Genomic DNA, 24,877 nt, shown 5'->3' with positions numbered 1-24,877 from the left:
CTGAAACCTTCCTAACCTGGAATTCTTACTCTTTAAATTGCCAGAGCTGTGCCTTTTCACTCTGAGCATAACATTGATACAATTATTTGAATCACCAAGGTATTTTTCCCTTGTACAAAATACATGCTTAATAAATTCAGTTAAATAACTGACTATTGAGTGCATAACATATGTAAAGATTATATAAGCATTTGTGTGGAGAATAGATTGGACAGGAGAGACTGGAAGCAAAGAGGTAAGTTAGAAATCTATTGCAATAGTCTAAGACAAGCTAAATATTTACCAAACTTTGTTATGGCTTTGCTTCTGGCCATTTCTGTCCTGCTTAGTTCTTAGGTGGGGCTGGTGGAGCAAAGCTGGTATTTGAGGTGTTCTGGCAAATTCTTCTGAGTTACAGTGTTTACTATATTTTCCTGCATTACCATTTTCTTTTCTTCTTTTGGTCTGCCAATTAATTTTTTTTTAAAGGGTGCTTTCCAGAAACATCAAGTTATTTACAATCTAGTTGAGAAACAAAATATACACACAGGTAAAGTAATATCAAAACATTGAAGCAGCAGAGGGGTTGACAGAGACTGGCTTGGGATTAATATTCAAATCTACAGTAAAGACAACAGGTGCCAGAAGTTTATGGAACCATGAGGTTGCTGTGGGCTGGGTACCTTGGGAACTTTTCATGAGGAGATTGGCCTTGATGGAGAGGCAGAAAGCTAGAAAGAGAAAAGGTGGCATTCCTGGTATGAGAAATTATAAGAAAGGCTGAGTTGCAAGAAAGTCTTTTGTTTTTATCCTCACCTTTTATGTCCCTACCCCTTCCCTTCAACATGCAGAGCTGTCAGGGTTATGAGTAGGGTGGGATGGTGTTATCTTTGAATACAGGTGGCTATTCCACTTCCTTTTTTCCCATTTCTCAAGGCTTAGCTAGACCTGAAATTCTTGTCCAACATGTTGAGTTACTAAATGTTTTCAAGTCTGGCCTAAGTTCATGCTACAGGCCCACTTAAATTTCAGTTGAACGGAAATGTACTATAGTTTTTCCATTTTAATTCTAAAATGTATAGGGTTGTTATTTCTTCCAGGAATGTTGTATAAATGGAAATGTCTGTATAATCTTTGAATTACTCTAAAAGTCATGAGGAAAAATTAAAATGCCTCCAGTCAAGGAAGAATTGTGGAAAGAAGTTTATCATTTATTGAGTGCTGTGTTCTAAATTGAGTGGTTTCTATGTATGTGTGGGTTCTTTTATTCCTTACAACAACCTTATGAGGTAGAACTATTATCAACCTAGTTTTGTAGATGAGGAAACTGTGACACTGAGAGGTAAGGTAGCATTCTTTATGCCTCACAACTGGTAAATGCTGGACCCATTATTAACCTGACATAGTCTGACTCACAAGCCTTTGCCACTAAATGCCTTGTGAAGTTATGTAATTGATATGATCCCTTATCTGTGAAATCTGGGAGGTTGAATTAAATAATCACTAAGGTTTCCATCCAGCCCCAGAATTACCTGATTTTGTGATGACGTGTTCCTCATCGCTCACACATGCACCTTGACATGTGCCCTCATTTTAAACATTAAGTGATGGAGTCACATCCTCAGTTCCTATTCTTCTTATGTGACTCAAGTTTGAAGCTCTATATCCTCCCTCCCAAAGGAGTGCTCCCTTCATAGAAACAGATACAAATTGTTCTGCGTTTTAAATGACTTAAAGAGAATAAGATTTAAGGTCAATGATGAATAACCCTGACTTAGATTTGCAGTCTTCTCAACTTTCTGTGAGATAGAGGTCCTAATCTCAGGATGTACTGTTAGCAACTAAGGGGAACTTTCAATTTTTTCATTGACATTAAATGGCTAATCTAGTTCAAAAGAATATACCTACTCCCCAAAAGACCCAATGAAGCTTTTCTCATGTTGAATTTTTTTTTTTAAGTGACCCATAAGCAATTTTATATTTCTTTTTCCTGATTGGTCTAAATGAAAGAGGCATTTTCTCTCCCTTGCACTAGCTCATGGGTCACCAGCCTTGTAGGATGCGTGTACATTCCAGATCTTCTCTGGTTGCACCAGTACCTATGGGAAGCCAGGCATCTGACACGGAGAGAAGAGAGGTGAGGCCTAGTCTAGAAGCAGACATGGTGAGCTCATGTCTCAGACTTTTGACTAGTAGCGTTTCAAGCAAGGTCCAAGTTCCATTATAGTCTGTACCTCTTCGAAATAGGTGATCATCAGTGCCCTTGGGGCAGCCTCTAACACTGCCTCCAGTGCAGAGGAAAATGGGGGATGGGGTAGAGGCCAGAGATTGACCATCGCTACTTTGTCCATCTTAAACTTAATAAAGGTAGTTAGTTAAGAGCCTGTCCCGTAAGTAAACATGGCACCACAACAGAAATGTGTTAGAGACAAAGTTTTCTTTATATTCCAGAATTGGATGCAAAGGTTTAAATGTAAACCCCCCTGAAAAAGAATAGCACACTGATTGGACATCATAGAAAAGAGTAAATGAGAGTGGAGTGGGCAGAGAATTTTCTAGTTGAGGTCCTCATTGGAGAAAAGAGCACAGAATTGAGATTGGGAGTCTAAAGATAAATTTTATGTACTTAATTATGTTTCTTTATTAAACTAAATAGATTCTGTGCATTAGTATTTTCTGTCATAAAATAGCAATTGAAGAGGCAACCAAAGTAACCAGTGATTGACTCTATAAGAAGCCTACAGATTATTCTTCACTTCATTCTCCAAGTTTCCCACAATAAATATGAAACATCTGATTTTAGAATAAAAATTCACTCTTCCCTTTCATTACATAAAATAAATCATATTTATTGTATATTTATAGCTATAACCGGTAAAAATCATTTCTATATCTTATAGAAAACAATCTATAGGAAAGAAAACTTGAAATGGAGTTAGGTATTTGGGGATGGGAGGGCTCAATTTTCAGAACTCAGCACCTCATTTGTCCAAGCAGTGGTGCTCACAATACATAGGGGTGAGAGAGAAGTGTGGTTGGAGTGGTGACCTGGGAATTTAGGTAAGTGCTATTGGGATGTAGGAAGGATGGACCAAGAGGTAGGATTATTTTTCCTGAAATGTAGTAAAATTGAATGTTGATGAAGTCCTCAAGTTAGAAGCATCAGAATATCTTTTTTTAAGGTTAAGATATGATCTTTATTGAGCTTATCCACCGGAGTGGAAATCATGTCTGTATAAAACCAAATGTTCGTTACTTTAACTTCTGCATCACAATTAAAATCCAAACAGTGTTTTAAAAACAGTCAACTCAATCAAAACCCACTACTTCAGAATCAGTAGCTTCTTTGAAGCTCAGTAACACTTGAATATGTTTAAGACTCAAATGCAGAAGTCTGGTTGGTTGGAAAGCTAATTAAACTTCCAACTTGCTCAAATAGAATTAGAAAAAGCAAAGTTGTGTTGTTAACAGAGATAAAGTCCACTGGAATCACCAGCACTGGGCAGCTGTTAGATTATATGGAATCCTGAGTTAATAAGGAACCCAGGCAGCCTTTAGGCAGTCTTCCGTTGTCCTTTCTTCCCAGTCACAGGTTTGTGGCTGCATGGAATGACACCACCACCAGCAATCGTAGCCTTGATCAGAGAATCCAATCCTTCATCTCCACGAATAGCAAGTTGCAAGTAATGAGGGGCAACACTCTTAACCTTCGAATCTTTTGATACATTTCCTGCCAGTTAAGGTACCTCTGCAATGAGGTACTTACTCCAGGATGGCTGCATTGTACACAGCAACAGACGCACCTACACACCCATGGCTGGTCGTCCTAGATTTCAGGTGTCCATGAATATTCAGGACCCACCAGGAACTGCAAGCCGGATCTCTGCGAGCAGGAAACTGCCTTTGTCTTGCTCTTTCCAGAGTCCTTCCCAGCCCCCCGCCAGCCATTTTGAGTTCTGCTGAAGCTCAAATAAGCAAGGCAGAGAAAGGGCCAAACACCCAGCAAGAGCCCACCACCTACTCCTTCGTCGCACCATGATTCAGACTGCCCAGAATATGTTGATATTCTTCTATATTTTCTCTTCATCTTTTTTCTTCCTTTTCCCAGCAACCTAAAAAAATTCTATACCATTTCTATCACCTTTATACTTTTGTTTCTCTAATGAGTATGATTTAGCCTCCGTTTTTGAAAGGTAGTTCCTCTTTCTTATATTGTAGAAGCTCTGGAAACCATTTCATTTTTGTCACACAGTCCAGTTTGGTTAAATATAAAAAATCCAAACTGAAGTCCTTTTACAACCAGTGGTGCCTATGGGTTTGCCAGATGAAATGCCACTTTTAGATACTTTTTAGAAAATGGCAGGATACTTCTGCTAGTTTGAAAAACTGATGTTTGTTAAATAGAGTTTGTCTGGGAGATTCCTAGGCAATGGGTGAATATATTTATTACATTTGATAGCACTTTATGACTTAGCCAAAAAGTCAAGAAGCAAAGTATGAACTTATTGGTAAAAATGTGAAGTAGTACTAAATACTCCGTATAGGAAATGGGTAGTATAGCAGCTCTTTTTGTTGCTGATACATTAAAGAAAGTTGAAGGGAGAAAGAAGTAGTATTTAAATTGATTTATTTATTCACTGGATTGCTTTAGTTCCCATAACTACATCTATTGTGCTAAATATTTTGAATTGCAGCCAGACTACTAAAGAACTTTAAAGAGTTAAATCTGAAGTACAAATACATTGAAGCCCACCATGTACATTTGGTCTTTTAGCTTAATGTTATATGGTGAGTATCTTCCTGTTCACCTGTTAGCATGCAGTAAGATTCCCCTGTGGCCTTTTCTCCAGAAGCGTGCCTTCTAAGGATAAAAATACAGATAAATAGATGTACATTTGCTTAATTTGCCTTTTATGTTGTTGTCTTTTCTTTTCAAAAAGAGATCTTCTTTTATGTTGGTTTTAGAATACATGATTGTATATTTATTCTTTACTTTCCTACAGGCCCTTCAGCATTAAGGCATAAAGATGGCTCATAGATGGAAAAATACCACACGAGTGTAGGCTTCGTCTCTTACCAGTTTTGTGATCTTAAGCAAGTCATTTAACTCCTCTTGGGAGTCTTTTTCTATTACGTGTAACATGAAGGAGTGGAGTGATTTCTACAATTACACTTCTAAATTTCTAATATTTTTATCTTAGCTAAAGTCTGCATTTTAGAAAAGAAATCCAAGTGAAGAATTGAAGGAGTTTCTTTCTCAGTGGTAGCAATTAGATTGGAATAAACAGATCACTAGAGAGTCCATCCTGTCTCCTCTGATGAAATGGGAAAGATTTGGAGTCTCAACATACCACTTTTTGAGCAGGAAGAAGCACACCACAAAGAAATTCAGTTCTGTTAGCTTAAGCGTCGTACATATTTAGGGCAAACATATGGAGTCAAAGAGCAATTCCGGGTTCTTCTTAGGTAGAAGACACATCTACCCTAATCTGGAAGTTAGTTTTAGTCAATCTACATGGTATCATCCCTACATGAATCAACTTTTTCTAAATCTTGAGTGATGTGAAAAAATGAACAAGTTAGGTGGAGCTCAGAAATAAACAGAGAAAGTACATAGCATGTACGGGCATGATTTAGACGGGTATCAGTTGACATGAATTTTGAGAGAGGAGACATATTTGTAAACAATCTGCAAATCTGCGAACAATCTGCAAGCAAAATGAAAGGTGCATTGTAAGTGATGTAAGTAAACTGTGTAGAATTAAGATTTTTATGTTAAAGAAAAAGAAAGCAGAATTATTTGCTGTCTTCTGCACTTGCAATTTTCTCTTGAATCTAGAGTTCTGTACTAAGGGTGGGGTGTAAGTTTTGTGCTTTTCAGAGTCTTCTTCTGGACTTCTTTTTGACATGATTATTTTGACTCACCATGTGAATTCTGATTAATTGCTCAGTATCTCCAGGCCACCAGCCACCACTAGCAGTATAGAAAGTGCTTATCTGCAAAAATGCTCGTGTATGAAAATTTACATAAAAGACTCACTTAAAAATAACTCATAACCATTATTTATTTTAGAATTATAGATATTCTTCATATTAATAAATGCATTTAAAAGTTTTGGTTTTCACATGGACTGCTAAACAAATTGCCCCATGACCCCCAGCTTTTGTTTCCTCTTCTTCTTAGTAGGTTAAATTTATGATAATCACATGTAAAATCACATTCAGAATTTGAATAGATTTCTGCAAACTGTCTGCCAGTTCCTAGAGGATAGGATAATCTCACTCTCACATTTATAACACTATGATGTTTTTCACTGATCTGTTTGATGATTCCAGATTTATTACTCTAATTATGAGCTAATGAGCATGGTGCTTTGCAAGGAAATTAGCTTTACCTGTTGAAGTAGGACAGATTATCAGCTTAATCAAGATAAGACATCTCTTCTTGTTTGAGACTCTAACTCGCCAGAGTTGTCTATGATCAAGCCAAGTTAAATCAGATTTCAGAGCAAAGCCTTGGCTGCTACCTTGAAAACAACAACTGTAGTGCGAGTTTAAGGAGTTCGGCGGAATCCACAAGTCTTTCAGAGCCCTTTCATTAGCGTTCCCTTCTAGACACTGCTATACCTGTTCCCTGCTATTTTTAAGGCAGAAGAATATGAGGGAAGCTATTGATGTCTCCAGACACCCAAAACAGGAGTATAGGGATAATTTAACATAAAGAAAATATAGTACAGTTATAGTTTTATGAGGTAACAAATATTAAGCTTGTGTTAACAAAATGCAAATTATTACATTTTAATTAATTTCTTTTGAAGCCATAAAAAATAGTGGTGCACCTTTTACTTTCATTTTTCTTTTGTTCATTCTTTTCATTCAGAGAAACATCTTTGAGATTTGTTTTGGAATTAGAAGACCATCAATGTATTAAATAAGTTAAAAGTCTTATTTTTAACATTTACTTCTACTTTCGAAGTGTATCCTTCTAAAATCAATTATTATTTTGAAAATCTTCTGAGAAATGACTTAAGGTATAATATAATGGGACTACCAATGTCTCCCTAAGAGATTAAGTAGAAAAAGTGAGTAAGCAAATTAGTCAGCTAAATTAACAGTTTAGAAGACATGAGATCTGTAGTGCCACTGCGTTCCGCCTTATTAGCTCCATTAGTTGCTTGACATTGTCATTATTTCTATACATGTCTTTCTATGCACAGTTCCACTGTGTCAGCCTTGATTTCTACTTTACTTTTTTTTTTTCTTCCTAGCTTGAAGCTATTATATCACCTTCCAGGAGCATTGATTTTACATCAGGTGTCACAAATTTCCCAGTCATCATTTCCTTGCAAGCCTAAAACTGACTGTTGATGCTACTACTGCACCCTTTCATTATTTCAGAATTAATCACTTGTTCTTATTGGCCAGTTCTAGCACTGGCCAATTAAATGCAATGTTTAATTATTAAATGTCTAAATTGAACAATTGAAGTAACCCCCCACCACCACCAATGTGCCTTGGTAAAAACAAAATCATGGAATTAAGAAGGCAAGAAAGCATTAGATACACAAGCATTTTTTTAAATAATCAGACATTTGTATAGCAACTATTGATTGTACAGAATTGTAATAGATCATGCTGGAGAGGTGACAGAAATATAAGGTATCACCTCTCCTACCCTTTAAAGTACTAACAATCTTGCTATGTGAAGCATTTTGAAAGGATATTTTGAACCTGAGCTAAAACTTAAGCTTAATTTTAACTTGCCTGGATTGCTTTAAAATTTGGTAAACTCAGTAAGTCAATAACCAGTGAAGGAAGTTATATTGTTTAACAATGTAAGTAGCAATAATTTTTAGAACTTCAAGCAGGTAACTCACATTTTGGAAAGAGAAATAAAAAGTGTTGCCAATTGAAATTTTAGTCTAACTCTCACTGGAGTTGCTTATGTACCTGTACAAAATATACTATACTTCTCTTAAAAACTGATAAAGCACACCATTGCTTCATCAAAAATTTTAAATTGAAACTTTTTTTTTCCTCTAGTAGAATAAAAACTAAAATGACCTTAAGCAAAAATTCCTTAAAGTGCTCCTATTTTATAATATGTATCTTTCTTAACTGGCATAAAGACAATCACTCTTTAAGAAAGGATTGTAAAAATTTACACAACATGGCCACCTAGAAGTCATGTCACATATGGAATAATATTTCTAACAAGGATGTTTTGGTTTCCTAAAGCTGACAAAATGCAATATACCAGAAATGGACTGGCTTTTAACAATGGGGATTTGTTAGCTTACAAATTTACTGTATAAGGCCGTGAAAATGTCCATATTAAGGTATCAACAGGAAGATACCTTCTCTGAAGACCAATGAACTTAGGCTCCTCTGTCAGATAACAAGGGATATGGCAATGTCTGCTGGTCCTTCTCTCCCAGGTTTCATTGCTTCTAGCTTCTGGCTTCAGTGGCTGCCTCTCTCAGCTTCACTGGTGCTCTTTTCTGTGAGATTCTCTTAATTTCATCTCTCTTAACTTCTGTATGTGTTTTATCCTCTTATAAAGAGTGCCAGTGAGAGGACTAAGACCCACCTTGAATGAAGTGGGTCTCATCTCAATTGAAATAACCTATTCTAAAAGTTCCACCTACAGTAGGTCAGCATCCACAGGAATGGATTAAAAGAACATGGCCTTTTCTGGGGTATATAACAGCTTCAAACTGCCACAAAGGACATATGGGATATTCGAAATATAGTTGTTTCATTTGTCAGATGTCACACACCTCCATGTTGTAAGTGATAAAAATTGTGATTTGAGGGGAAAAGGATGAGGATAGAGGCCAGGAGGACTTTGTACTATGACTCATTGCAATTTATACATTTTTAAGCTTCTCTTTGAAATACGTGGTATAGAATACATTTAAAAGCAAGTAGTATGTATTAAAAATATGGTAAGAGAAAATGTTATTTCTCCAAGGCACAAGCAAGGGGTTAGACTGCAGATGCTGACCAAACCAACTCCAAAGATTATAATACCTTAAACATTTAAAGGGTTATCAGATAATCAGTGATTTGTTACATCATCTTTGTCTGCCAAAACTCCTGAACTTTAATCTTGAAGTCCATCCTGCTTCTACTTCTGAAAGGCAGCAAGCTTTCTTAGAAAGAACATCAAGGTGATAGACTGGTGGCCTGAATACAAATTCCATACTTGTTTTCCTTGGGTAGGTAGCAAGTTCATTTCCTGCAGGAAAATGAGAATAATTCTAAAGGCCAGATTTACCCATATCATAGGAACGATGTTAAAATAAAACAAGAAAATGGATTTGAAAGTACCCTGAGGAAAATCATTTCATCTAAATGCCAAGTTATATTCTGTTCTCTCCATAATTTGTGAACTTGTACTTCTTTACATTTCCAAGTCATGAATTTTATGCTCACATACTGTATGTTGGAGCTCAATTAAATGTTAGGGAACAATGGGAAATATCATTAAAAAATAATTGTATGCATTACAGTAAAGGAAAACTTAACAGGCTTTTCATCCAATTGCTAAACATGGGTAATGCTTGATCAGACATTTCAGTAGAAGTTTTCTATGTAGATACTCTTGTTTGGGATGCTATTTTTAGTTTTAAAGTATCTTGAGTTTGGGAGTTTGTTTTTGACCAAATTTTACTGGTCGTTATAAATATGCCTTGTTACTCCCAATACTTCATTTGACATTCGGGGAAATGACTCCAGAGTTTCCTTGTATTTTAGTTCCATTGATTCTAATACACAATGTAGAATACTTTGGTAAACACCTATCCCTCTGCAGCCTTCCCTTAGGGGAATTTCCAGCTTACACACATATTACCAAACTATTTATTCTGTTATATAAAATGGGCAAAGTATAAAAACCTGCTCTACAAATAGTAATACAATACGAGAATATCATATACCTAGAGTGGGTAAGATTTTGAATTGCACTTAGCAATTCTAGAAATTCCACATTAGTTTGCCCTGTTACTTAATACAGAATAAAGAATAATATTGGGCAGTGTGGTGGTTTGACACTGTATGTACCCCAGAAAAGCATGTTCTTAAAGTTAATCCATTCCTGTGGGTGTGGACTCATTGTAAGTAGAATCTTTTGACCAGGGTACCTCAGTTAAAGTGTGACCCACCTCATTCAGGATGGGTCTTAATCCTACTACTGGAGTCCTTTATGAATGGGATGAATACTGAGAGAGAAAGCCAGGGAAGTAAGAAGCTGAAATCAACAAAACCAAGAAGAGCAGGGGGAGATCAGCAGATACCGCCATGTTCCTTGCCATGTAGCAGAAGATATAAGCATCACTGGCAGCTGGTTTAGGGAAGAAAGTCCTGCCTTGATGATGCCTTGATTTGGACATTTTTCTCAGCCTCAAAACTGTAAATTTGTAAGCTAATAAATTCCCATTGTTAAAGCCAAAGCATTTCATGATATCTGCTTTGAGAAGCCTAGGAACTAAAACAGATTTTGGAACCAGAAGAGTGGGGTGTTGCTATTGCAAATACAAAAAAGGGAAAACAGCTTTGGAATTGGGTAATGGATAGGGACTGAAAGAATTGTGAGGAGTTGGATAGAAAAAAGGCCTAGATTGCATTGAAAAGATTGTGGATAGAAATATAGACACTAAAGCTTCTTCTGATGACGTCTTAGACAGAAGTGATGAATGTGTCATTGCACACTGGAAAAAAATAGACCCTTGTTTAAAAGTGGCAGAGAACTTGGAAAAATTGTGTCCTGATGTCAGATAAATGGCAGAATTTGAAAGTGATGAATTTGGGTATTTAGCTGAGGAAATTTCCAAACTAAATATGGAAAATGCAGCTGATTTCTCCTTGCAGCTTATCGTAAAATGCAAGAGAAAAGGGATAAACTGAGAACTGAATTCCTGGGCACAAAGAAACCAGAAATTGATGCTCTAGAAAATTCTGAGCTTCTAGAAAGCAAGTCCCCAGAGAATAGTGTTCCATGTGAGGGTTTAACAGCATGGACCCAGTCAGCAATTTCAGTCAAGATTGGAAATGCAGTTATCCAGAAAGGATTTGTGGAGAGTTCTTTGGTCTCATGGTTTGTAACTCTGGTGCACTACATGGGAAACTGACAAGTTTTTTTGCAAGATCTATATGAACAGAACCACTGCCAGCCTAGACCAAAAGGGACAGAAAAGAGAAAGATTGAAGGAAAAATGACTTCAAAGGCAGAATCATGTAAGCTGAGGTCTGGACCAAAAACATATTCTCAGGCCAAGAGAGCAAGCCTACCCATGCATGTGGAAAGGGTGAGTCTGCTCCAGCACTTGGAGAGGATGATCTTTCCACCCCATTGTTCAGGAAGAGTATTACCACACCGATTTTCTCAGATGCCTGGGTGACTGCAGAGAGTCTGGCCACCCTCTTACCCCACCCCCAATTTTGACAAGGGTAGAACCTAGAGCCTGACTACTGTCTTAATTCTTGACAAGGGTGGAACCTTCATTCCAGTAATCAGGAAGAGCACGGCTGCAGTGCAAACACTTGAAAAGTGTGGCGCACTGCTCCAGCAGGCCTGGAGGACAAAGCGTTGTTCTTCAGATGGCTCTATGACCTGGAAATCTAAGGGAATATGCCCTTCAGAGTTTTGGAATTAGGGACCCATGACCCCTGTTTTCCTTCCATTTTCTCCTTATGGGGATGGGAATGTTTATCCTATGCATGTCCCTCCTTTGTATATTGGAGGCAGATAACTTGTTCTCAAAGTTTCACAGGTCCACAGATGGAGGGAAACTGTGCCCCTGGACAGACCACAAGTTTAACCAGTTTTGATGGGACTTTGTATTTAACATTGTTACCAAAATGACTTAAGGCTTTTGGGATACTATGATGGAATGAGTGTATTTTGTATGTAGAAAGAACATGTCTTTTGGGGTCCAGAGGTTGGAATGTGGTGGTTTGAAACTATATGTACCATAGAAAAGCATGTTCTTAAAGTTAATCCATTCCTGTGGGTATAAACTCATTGTAAGTAGGACCTTTTGATGAGGCTTATTCAGTTAAGGTGTGACCCACCTCATTCAGGATGGGTCTTAATCCTCTTACTGGAGTCCTTTATAAACGGGATGAATACTGAGAGAGAAAGCTAGGGAAGCAAGAAGCTGAAATCAACAAAACTTAGAAGAGAAGGGAAAGACCAGAGACGCCACCATGTTCCTTGCCATGTGGCAGAGAAGACAGAGATCGCTGGCAGCCAGTTTTGGGAAAGAAAGACTTACTTTGAAGGTGCCTTGATTTGGACATTTCTCTCAGCCTCAAAACTGTAAGCTTGTAAGCTAATAAATTCCCACTCTTAAAGCCAAGGTATCTGCTTTGAACAGCTTAGGAAACTAAAACAGGCAGGAATTGAGATATTCAGTATTTTTGCAGCTGCAAAACCTGACAGTACTCGGCAACTGCCATTCTATTTAGTTTGAAAGAAGCAAAGATTTCTTACTCACTTATCCTGACTTGGAATTACTGTTTTATGTAATTCATGTAATACTATGTACTGTGTTAGAGAGACCCACAAAAAGGACTAGAGGACATAGAATAATGAATATATTGCCATTTCTCCTTGAAATAGCTACCTTGAAACTTAATATGAAGCATTTTAGAGAAAATTCATTTTCAGGGCTTTCAGTTTGATGAACATGCATAGTGACCTACACACCGTGAGTACTAAATACATGTTTGTGGACTCAAAATAAAATTCCCTTACAACTAGTGAATGTTCCAGTCAAGATATCTGATTGGATAAAGGTCATGCCTAGCTTTGCCAGTTATGTGCAGAAATAGGAGTCTTGCCTAAGACAGTCTTGCATCTATGCTAATACTGCCCAAGATCCCTAATCTTCCACAAAATTTGGTCATCACCCCCATGGAAACAGGAGTAAAGTCATTCCATTAATGCCTCAAAACTGCAGCAAATGATTCAAATTATTAGCTTTTCTATCCCACCATTACTCTTGAAATCCAACCATATATCTCTAAGGAACTTTCCAGTCCTAACAGTATGAAACTCTTCCTTTGCTGGATCATTTTTGGTTTTGTTTTAGTTTTGTTACAAAATCTCTATCTAGATATCCACCCAGATATCTTAATGCTAAATTTGTCAACAAAAAACTAAATTCTTTAACACCCCTACATTAGTTTTGGAAGGCTACTGTAACAATTTACCATAAGCTTGGTGACATAAAACATCAGAAATTTTTTCTCCCACAGTTGTGGAGACTAGAAATATGAAATTAAGATGTTAGCAGAGTTGATTCCTTCTGGAGGCTCAGTGGGAGAATCTGTTCCATGCCACTCTCCTAGCTTCTGGTGATTGCCAGCAATCCTCAGCATTCCTCGGCTTATAGACACATCCCTCCAATCTTTGCCTCTGTCTTCACCTGGTGTTCTCCTCCATGCATATTTCTGGACTTCCTTCATTAAATTTAGGGCCCATTCTAATCCAGTATGACTTTATCTTCACTAATTATATCTGCAAAACCCTATTTCCAAATAAGGTCACATTCTGTGGTTTAGGATTTGGAGATTTGGAGAGGACACTATTCAACCCAGTACAACCTCCATTCCCACATGGCTGCCATTCCATATGGTATTTGACCTACATCACTCCTTTCTTCAAACAATTAAGCTGATGAATAATATTATGTATAATATGCAGTAAAGCTTGCTATTTAAAATGGAAAACAGATTTAACTGAAACACCTATAAATATACAGATCAATAATTATTACATATACAGAATAACACATATAAAGTCTCTAGCATAGCACCCAAAATAGAAGATGCTCAATAATTGTTAAATATCTTTCCTCTGTACTCTCCCTACTTATCCCAACATTTGTAATAATACCCTAACGCATTACAAGAAATTGAATTTCCTTTTGAATCAGAAAATAATGGGATTGTATTCCATAAAACATTGTATGTTATACTTTACATATTTAAAATCATAACAAAATAAATTTCCAATGGTTCAGGGGAGAAGAGGGAAAAGAAGGTAAGGACAATGGTAGACAGAGCCAGACTTTGACTTCCCCAGCAACAGTCTTTCTTGTTCCCAGAACATCCCATCCCCTAATAATGCCACAGTTTAATGCATGTACCATGTTTTGATCCTGTTTTGTTTTACTGGCATTCCACATCTGGATTCTGATTACCTTTGGTCTTTAGCTACTGTTTCTTCATTCACCATTCATGTTCAAGACTCTCGCCTTTACAGATATGTTCATCTAAATGCTACTAACTTGTTTCCAATGCTAGGATCATACTATTCTTTTCTGAAAATCCCTTAAGGGCCTGAATTGGGTTTTGAGGCCATCTATTAACATTCCCTTTGTACCTAGCCATTGCTTTATTTCTCCTTGCATTTCCTACTTGCCTATCCATATCCTGGCTCTAAGCCTTTATCTACATACACTCCCATTTACATTCATTTCTAAACTTTCTTCAACACTCAGCTCAAAATCCACCTTTCCCATTTTAGTAAAGGCAAATGGTACCCTCAGGAAATTATTAGAGATATTACACACTTGGTTTCAACTTAAATAACGTACTCTTTTCCTTACCTAAAATGGGTTTAGAGTTATATTTGTATACAAGCATGTGAACACAATCACATTTATTTAATCCAGTCTTTGTTTTATTGGATTTCTCAAGTGTAGAGACTGCCCTGTAACACCTCATGATTTCCTCCTCCCTCACCTTGAATACATGGATATAAACAACATATACTCAAACATAATTTACATGATTCATAAATGAAGCATATGCTAATCATAATGAATCCAGATTCATAGATTCACAGTTGAGATGGCAAACACTAACCTCCTATAACCTTCTCCTACTCTCCATATTAATCCATATTAATTCAGTCTCCTTCTGCCTTTCTAAAGGACTGGGAAAGATGACTAGCTGTGTAGGAATATGATGCTTTGCATTGGCAAGTAGGACAGTGAAAACACAATCTAAGGAAAAACTCAGTTTTTATATGCCCTTTTATATCCTATTTTTATTTCTGTAACAGGTGGCAATGTAAAAGCTTGTATTGTTCAATTTACTTTTTCCATGGTCTTTCTAATCTTTGGTAACAAAGTCATACCCATTCCAATACCAGGTTATTAGGTTAGCCAAAGGCAGCTTTGCACCAAAGCCCAGCTTGGAATAAAACCTCAAGTCCTGAAGTTTTATTAGAAGAAATCACTTGAGTTGCAGAGAGGCATGCTAGTCACAAGTTACTAACAAGGATGACATCATTATTACCAGTTTGTCTTTGCACAAGAGACAGTTTCTATGTCCTTTGCACACCACAGGATGAGTTCTTTGAATCCCTGTTCATTTCAGTTTTCTAAGGGGGAATAACTTCAAATAAAGAGACTTCAAGTGTTCAAATGAATAAACAGCCAAGATGACTGCAGAATTGGGAAATAGGATGCTGAAGTGGAGTAATTTAAAATATCATAAACTCCATGGATAACATCAAAAGAAGTTCCCTTTTCAGTTGATACCACTTCTGGGGTAGGAAATGGCATCTTACTGTGGTCAGTATCTATTGTCTGTGCTAGCCTAAGACAATTCTTATCTCTGATACCATGGCATGAAAGCCTTTGAAACAGACTGGGGTTACCCAAGAGACTGCTGAAGCACAGGAGATATCGGGATGGTGGCCATCATGTCAGTTGAGTAGTTCTAGTTAAGGATATGTCAGTATTGTATATAGATGGCTTAATATAAAGTAGGAAAGTTGGTTCTGATTCATGCTTCTGAATTAGAGAATTATTTGTAATATTCTGTTTCCAATTATATGCCCAGGGAAAGGTTTGTTTAGAGAAAGCTGGTGTCCAATGGCTTCAAAGAAGTCAAAAGTCTCCTTTTCACTTCATGTGTCCAAACCCTTCTGATTCCCTCATTCAGACAATTGCAGTCCTTAAAATGCAGTTCCCTTACTTTGGAGATTTTGCATGCAGTTTCCTAAATGAAATACCATTCCTCCTCCTTGTTTCCACCATAGGTTCATTTTGTCCTTTAAAATCTTTCCAGGTACTCATTCTGTAACTTTCTTTCCTATTCTGGTGACTTCATTCCTGAAAAGTAGACACTAAGCAAACATTGAAGAAGACAAAGTACCACTCACCTGTAAAGGACTATAAGTAAGAAGTATGAAACAAAGTTTTAATATTCATGGAAAGAGAAGATAGCGCCCTCCAAAACAAGACATTGAGTGTATTTTCATCAAAAATCCATAGAATGACAACATCAACAACAACAAAAATGTGTGAAGTCTACATCATGGGTTTAGATTTCATAGAAACCCAATGTGTCTTAGCTTTCATAGCTAGAAGGGACCTACTATACTAAGTAGATCAACCTCTTCATTTTACCCGTGAGAAAATGGAGGCCCAGAAATACCAAGGGATTACCCCCAGGCCACACAGCTAGTGAGATCTACCTCCTCATTCAGTAACCTCAGTTTAGTCCTATTTCTAATCTACTACAATATCCCTCCTAGAAAAGCAAAAAAATAAAAAGATATAGTGGCTGCAAAGGTGAGTATACATATAAGTTGGTCATTTGGGAGTGAAAAAGACAAGGATAAAAAAAGTGAAAAATTGAAGGATGGAGATCTATTTAATAACCTGACCTAGATTCTAATTTTTTAAAAGAGTTTTATAGAATGTTTTAAATTAAGTTACACAGGCCCATTGTTCCAATTCACCACAATTGTGTACATTAGAGATTAGAAATGACTTAGCCAGTTTTCCAGCATATTATTTTCTTCACATAAGGTTCAACCCCAAATTATTATTTTTCAGTCTTTAAAACCTACTTTATGTCTCTCTAAGCTGCAGCTGCTCTGAGCTCTTATAGGGCTCCAGTAAACTAATTAAGACCCGTACTGAATGGGTGGGGCCACACCTCCACGGAAACAATCTAATCAAAGGTATTACTCACAATTGTGTGGGTCACATCTCCATGGAAACAACCTAATCCCAAGATTCCAACCTAATCAATACTAATATGTCTGCCCCAACAGGATTACTTTAAAGAACATGGCATTTTGGGGACATAATACATCCGAACTGGCACAACTACTAAAATTTTAATGATACAATGCTAATAATAATTTTTCAATAAAATTTCATAATTGTTTTTTTAAAAAAAAAAAAAAAAACCTACTTTAATTTTAGACCATTCAAATGTAGGACTTCCTTCAAAAAGATATTCCCAATGAAATCCATCTTGGGAATCAAAATAGAATACTTGGGAAACTAATGCTGCCCACAGAAACTTTTTTGCATGGCATCTGATAAGGGGGCCACCAATTGCAATCTTAAGATATGAAGTCACCTGGGAATCTTCACACATCACGTAACAAATGACATATAACCAGGGCAAGGAACACTATTGCAGTCCTCATTAACCAACCAGGGTCATTTGGCAATTGGGATATTTTCCGGAAGGGACAGACTTTCAGGTTGCCTGAAATGTAAAGTGTATTCAGGCTTGCTTGCCTGGACAAATCCTTACCAGAAGAAAATGTATAGTGCAGCTACTTGTATGCCATGTAAGGAGTTATTAGCCAGCTGGGCAGAGTTAGTGACATTTGGTTTAGGCAGGGTGTGGGCACAGTGCTCCAGCCAATCTGGCTTTTGTCTTCCCTAGTATTTATTTGGCAAACTCAGTCATCGTTCACTACGCCCCCTCTTATCTGAAGCACTAATCTTGGGGTGAGGTGATTGATTATAAATTTCAATTTATAAATTATAAATTTCAGGGTATGGTAGCAGCAACCCTGACCCAGCCTGACTGACCTCAACCATTTCTGGCTTCCCTGTGTTCCTGAGACCTTCGTTTGCGCTTTTAGATTAGCCCTAATCAAGTTGCAACCTCTTTAGATAGGGGACAGAATAAACACTCTATGAGACAGAGGCTCCCTTTGCCTCAATAAGCTGAGGAGCAATGAGGGCGAATGGTAAGAAAGGCATTCAGTTATCTCCTTTGTTTACTTCTTCTATTTGGGGGAAGGTCAGGGTTTCCTTATCCTGATAAAGGACCATTGAAGATAGTGCCTATTCCCAGATGAGTCTTTAGTTTTCAGCTTTCTTTTTTCTTCCCATGTCTGACCTGATTTATTCAAGCCAAAGTTAGGGAATCAGCTGTAAGTGGTTCTCCAGTGCAACGGAGTCAAATGGAAGAAAGATGTGCACACACATACACACAAATAAAAGGGGGTGTTTTGTTCCCCCAGTGTCAGAGTCTGCCTTATGATTTCCTTTGTGCTTTAATCAGGACCTTAAGTAGGGCATGTGACTAGGACAAGGAGGTTGCCGTTTGAAGGTGGTAATAGAATGGCTTACATTTGTTCCATTTCCTATGCTCTTTACATTCATGAGATCATTATCAGGAAAACGGATTTGTGCTGTGCCATTTCCTGTTCTTGTTACAATCTATTATGACAAGAAGGTATCAGGTTTTTAAGCTTGTTGTTAATTTTAACTTCTTTCAGTAACTGATGTATAGTTTGACCTTTCTTCCCCTATCATGTTGTCTGCACAAAAAGTAAAGTTAGTGCTGTCCCAGAATTTGAATGATAGTATCCTGAGTTGTCTTAAAGCTCTAAAATATCAGGGTTGGGATGTGCTTCTATATTCCAACCTAACCAATGGGCAAACTTTTATGAGAGGCTCTGACTTGCTCCCATACCCTCCACTTAAACTTCAGATGCCCACTTTTCTTATCCCTGGCTCTTTATTCACTAAATAAAACTCCTAGTGGCAGTCAAGTTGTATAACTTAAGGGGAAAGGCGGTTCAGTTTCCAATTATCGCCAAAGAATCTCCCCGGCATTACCATGCTGAGACTTCAGGCTGTTGATGTGGATTAGATCAAAAATAGAACATGATATAATAAGAACCTTTGCTTCCTGGCATGGACTAGAATCAGAATAGCGAATGGTACAACACTTTCAAGATCTAATTTTTTTTTTTTTAAAGTAGGTTTAGTTCTTGTGAAAGCTGCTGAGTTGACAGCTCAGCTCAGGATACTATGGATAGCAAAATGATAAGCTTTCTCTCCCTGCTTTATACCTCCAGCCTGCCCTGGAGGGGATGTCTCAAGAAGAGAGAGGTTAGTTCTTTCTCCAGTACTTTTAATCTTTGTATGCAGGAATAGGAATATTATCCAAGCTGCTTAGTATGAAGAATGTTGCAAGATGTGGTTATGTTTTCCCTAACAGCAAAGCTGAAGTTGACAGATAATTTCATACAGACAGCTGCAAAACCACCCAGCTAGAGCCAGTTTTGAAATCACGTGTGTCGTCTCATAAGTGAACTCCTGAGCTCTCCAAGTGGGTTTTGTAATGCATTGTTTGTGGTTGAAGTTTTAAGGACTCAACCTTTAGAGAAAGACAGGGCAGAGCATTTGCTTCATATAACCTGTAGTTATGAAGAACCCTGGGGCAGCCCAGTCCTTGCTACTGCTGACCTATATGTGTTTTTTGATAGCAGCAGAGCTGAGAACAATGGGGCTGGCTAGGAGGACCTAAAGATAAAAGACTTCAGCTACAGATTGAGAGAGGGTGGGTATCCAAAGACTTCCCAAACTTGGTAGAATAGAACTAAAAAATTACACTCCTCTCTTATACAGGACTTCTTTACCTGATATTCATGAACTTTGAGGTAGGGAATCATTGATGAAGGTCCAGGGATTTCTGAAATTCCTGAAATTCTGTATGAATTCTATTGTGCGCATATGAACACATTTTTCTCTCTAGGGTGTGCCTTCCCAGCTTTTATCGAATTTTCAAAGAGATTTATGTCACCCCACATTCTAAGAGTCACTGCTTGAGATAGTCAAGTTTTCCTCTTCGCTTTTCTCCAATTCTGAGACTAATCACCCCCAGGACATCCTAGAAAACACTTATTTAAAGGAAAAGGGCAGTAGGTTGCCAATAACACAAGTTGATTTTTCACTTCCAAAATCTTAACTCCTCTCTCGTTTGAGCTGTTTTCTTGTTTGCTAAATGTATTTATATCTTTAACCTTGAATCTTTTTGTTGAAACAATATATGTATATAATGTACTTGGTGGCAAGAATAGTGTCTTTATAAAAAGTCAGCTATTAGAATGCCATGTACAATAAGCTGTTTGTCTACCAGCATCACCTTAAGGAAAGAAAGACTTTCCTTAATGCTTGCAAACTGTAACAGCTCCATCTAGAGAAAATGAACACTACCTTCTTAGGAAAGGGAAACGAAGAAAAATATCACTCAACTTGTAAAGGATGGAAATCCATTATCAAATATAGCAATTCTCTCTCAAAGATAATCTCTGGGTGCCAATAAAACATAAACCACATTGCCTGTTCTTCTTCTTATTTTTTTTTTTAATAGAAAAGAAGCTAAAGTGAACAGTTCCTCCTTTTCCACCTAATATTGTTCTAGGGAGTTCATAAGGTCAGGAACTTGACACTGGTTTCGAGTGGAAGCCAGTCAAGCAGGGTTTCTTTGCCCTCTGGACAAACGGTTGGCCTACTTCAGGAATTTTGAATAATTATTGCTGTTTCCTTCAGCCAGGAGAAATCTACCTTTCATGAAGAAAAGAGTTTGTGTCATTAGCTTAATCCCATTGCCTGGGTGCACAAAATAGACATTTTGCTCTGCAGCGCTATTATTCCTCATTCGAAGTACGTGCTTATTTTATAACACTCCTTGGCTCCTTGTGACAATGAAGCACGCATGGCATTGTTTAACCTGACTAAATGCCTAGCACCCTGTGCTTCCTGGAAGGAAATCCTCTCATAGAGACAAAATAGAGGGAGGAGTATATTGGTGTTCCTAGTGGGTTGAATGTCATTTTCCTTTAAACAAAACGGAAGCAGCAATTCTGTGCCTGCAACCATGACACTCGAGAGTTTTTCATCTTTGTTCTTCCCCTATCACAAAAATCACTCCTAATAATTCTTGCACAAACAACCTTATAGTAGCTGAATTATCTGTAGCACCACAGAGAAAAGAGTAAGAAGTCATTTTGTGCACTGACATCATTATTGCATTGTTAGGAAACAAGTAGTTGAACAAAACTAAATTCTTCAATAGCCACGCTCTTGAGAAAAATTAGCATCATTGATTTGAAGAGGACACGGAATGGGCAACCACTGGTCAAAACTGCCAGCAGTTTTATATTTATCAGAAAAGTAAGGTTCTCTTCATTTTCAACTCCCTCTTATTTTCCCTTGGTGATTTCTATTGTTTTGGAATCATTCTCTCCCATACATAACAAGGACTATTAACCATATGGGATTACACATCTAAATTCCCAGGGAACTGAGAGCTGCTGTGAATATTTTTGTATGCCTGTTATATTATTGCCTTAATGCTGCCTCAGATTACTAGAGCAATTTTCACCAGGAATCCCCGAGCCATTCGTATCTCTGGAATTATTCTGTGGAAGAATATACTGAGGCATTGTATTGACTCAAAAATGTGTGCACACTTTAGTGTAGTAACATCAGCCAACTTAAGGCATTTATCTAGAGTCTCTGAGCCTAGGGAAACAAAACAGAAATATCTCTAACTTTTACGTGACCTATGCAAGTGACCTTGAATCTAGTTAAGCAGGCAACCAGCTTAGTATTTTGCAGAGAGTAGTTTCATAATACTTTTTGACTCATGCTTTTTTGACTCATGGCTTTATTGCCATTTCTGTATCAAGAAGGGTTTCTGGATTTTAAAATAAATAAATAAATAAAAGTTTAGCTCTCTTCTCTTACACAGTTTGCCATGATGTCTCATCTCAAACTTTTCATTTATATCTTTATGTCACCACTTCAGGGACAGAGAGTAAGAAAAGACAGGTTTAATGACTTTTACCTATTTACCAAGTGTTTCAAGCTCTTTAGTTAAATACACACAAGGCAGCATTTCAGGTCAGTATTTGATTATATGATTCAGTCATACTTTTGAGATGTGACAGAGCTAAGTTTGTGAGCCTGTTCTGCTTCAGAAATTTGCTTCTGATAGCCTGTTTGGCCTTGTGAATTCATGTGGGCCAACATTGAGGAACCCTCATTTATGAATCTTTACTTTGTTTGCCCAAACTTGAGCTCCCAGATTTGATATTCAATGAGGTATCTCCTGGGATAATGATTTTTATGTACTTAAAAATACTTTTGTTGTTGACATTTAAATGAACTCAGGGAAAAGGTTTTCTTTTGCCAAAAGTGTTGGTTTTAGTGGCATGCATGCAGAAAATGTTAAGTCCTGTGCTAACTTTTTTTTAAGCGATCACAGTAACTCTGTTGTATGTTGATTCCATTAGCATACGAACATATCATAGAGTTCTCATATTTAAAACAAATTACTCTCCTGTGATAGCCATGGAGGTGTGCCACTCAGGTATCTCTTTAAGGAAGAATTTGCTGACCAGCTGTGAGGAGTACAGGTAGCTGTAGCAACTTTGGGATGCACCAAAAGGATTAAATCAAGACCAGGCTTTCCTAGATAGCTCCCGGTTAATGACAGTATAGCCAGGGTCCTGATTCCTGGCCATTTCTGCCTCGTGAGGAACTCCTGTCTCAGCAGTTTTATGACAAAGCTCTCTGACTGAGCTGGCTGAGACTCTCAGAGCTGCACTGTAGTGCAGATGCTTTTTCTACCCAGTCCTCCTTCCTTCCCCCTCTCCTTTCACAGGTGTCAGACCCGTGCACAATCTTAAAGCCTTTCTCTGCCTGCTCCCTCTCTCCATTATCTTTCACAGGCATTACACCAATAAATCTCTTGTATTTCTAGCTCTATCAAGGGGTCTGCTTCCCAGAGGACCTAACCACCAAACCTCCCTCAAATTCCAAATCCCTCTCTAGCTACAGCCCCATTTCTTTGTTCCACTCTACAATAACACTTCTCACAAAAGCTATCTGAATTTGTCATCTCCCTTTTCTACTTCCTGTTCACTTGTTATCCCCCATCTATCTGTCTTCTGTTGCCAGTGTTCCACTGAAAAAGCTATTTTCAAATCACCAACTACTAACCTCCATGTTGCAAATCCAATACAAATGACAGGATTGCCATCTTACCTAGATCTCCTAGTGACATTTGACAGAATTATTTTACCCCCTTTTCTTAACAATACTTTCCACTCACTCATCAGAGAGGCAATGTCAAGTCCTAGTTAAGATCAGAGCCTCTGGAATCAAATGGCTTTGATTTGAGACCTAGCTGGCCACTCACTAGCTATGTGAACTTGAGCAAATTGTTTAGCCACTCTGTGCTTCAATTTCCTCACCTGTAAAATGAGGTAATAATGGTAATTACTTCTTGAAATTGTGAGGATTAAATGCGTTTAAGGCAATTAGAACAGTATACCTGGCCAGCAATTGCTAGCTGAATAATCATCATTATTCAGTGACATACTCTCCTGGTTTTCTCCCTACCAGAGAGACTCTGGGTGCTCCATCCATGTCTCTGCTACCTCCTCCTTACAAATGAGACCTCTACGTGTTGAGGCATTCCAGGGCTTGATCAGTGGCCCACTTCCCCAGCTATACTTTCTCCTATTCCGGGGAATTAAATGGCACCTAGATGCCTATAGCTCCCAAATGTATCTCTTTTGCCTTGACCCATATCCAACAGCACATTTAAAATTTCCACCTGCATATTATAAACATGTCAAGTTTAACATATCTAAAACAGAACTCTTGATGACACCCCATCTTGCCAATCTGTGCTAAACTACCCCCCCACACACACACACAGAATCCCCACCCCAATTTGCCTCATGTGGGCAAGCTGAAAATCTAAGACTCTTGGATTTCTCCCTTTCTCTTATCCCTCATATTTAATCTATCTTCATCTCTACTACTACCGCTTTGGTATAAGCCACCAGCCTCTCTAGCCTGGATTACTGAAATAGCCACCATCCTGGGCTTCTGGCATTCACTTTTATTACCCTCTGTGGTTGATTAAACACAGTTATTAAATTTGTAGCAAAATAATGTCACTCCCCTCCTTAAAAGCCCTCTTTGGCTTCTGAGTGAATTTAGAATAAAATCTAAACACTCTCCTTTGGACGACATGGCATTACATCATCTGGTCTCTGTGTACTCCTTCTAACTATTCTCCCAGATTTGTTTCACTGATTATGCCCCAGCCACATGGTCTGTTCACTGTTCTTTGAATGCACTGAACTCTCATCTGCCTCAGTAGCCTTGTGTTGCTGTTTCCTCTAAATGCATTGCTCTTCCCTGGTTCTTTTCCTGGATGGCTACTTCAATTCAAATTTCAGATTTCAGTTCAGACAGCATCACCTCTGTGAAGCCTCCCCCCACCAGTGATTTAAAGGAACATGCCCCGTTCTTGTTTGCTAGTCCCCGTTACAATGACCTTTTCTAACCCTCATGAGAATCTGAAATTGTCTTGGTTGTTTATTTGTTTGCTTGTTTATTATCTGTCATTCCACTTTAGAATTTAATCTCCTCAAGGCAGAGAACTCTTCTGACTTACGCACCTCTGTATCCCCACCACCTACAGCAGTACCTGGCACACAACCAGCATTTATTAAATATTGGCTGAATTAATAAATAAGTGACTGAATCTTGGCAGAGAGTGAACACTTTAGTCACCGTTTTATTATCTGCACTAGAAATTCTAGAAAGCGGATCAACAAAGTGATAACATTAAAAATGTTAAAACTATTTCAATATCAAAATCATTAAAATGCTAAACTCTTTGTCATGGAATGCTATAAAATATTTAGGTTACATCAAAGTTTATGTAGATTTTGGGGTGATGGGAAGTTAACGTTTCTTAAACATCTCCTATATGCCTGGAATTGGGAATATAGAGTGTGTATTTG

The 24,877-nt window shown here is 37.8% G+C and overlaps 1 pseudogene; it reads right to left on the bottom strand.

Annotated features, from left to right (window-relative positions):
* Window positions 1-3,533: 3,533 nt before the first annotated feature.
* Window positions 3,534-4,066, bottom strand: LOC119543819 (annotated as a pseudogene).
* Window positions 4,067-24,877: the final 20,811 nt, after the last annotated feature.

This window comes from Choloepus didactylus, chromosome 9 (assembly GCF_015220235.1).
Source record: "Choloepus didactylus isolate mChoDid1 chromosome 9, mChoDid1.pri, whole genome shotgun sequence".
Lineage (NCBI taxonomy): Eukaryota > Metazoa > Chordata > Mammalia > Pilosa > Megalonychidae > Choloepus > Choloepus didactylus.
The sequence above is the reverse complement of the archived record's forward strand: the minus strand, read 5'-3'. Positions and strand labels throughout refer to the sequence as shown.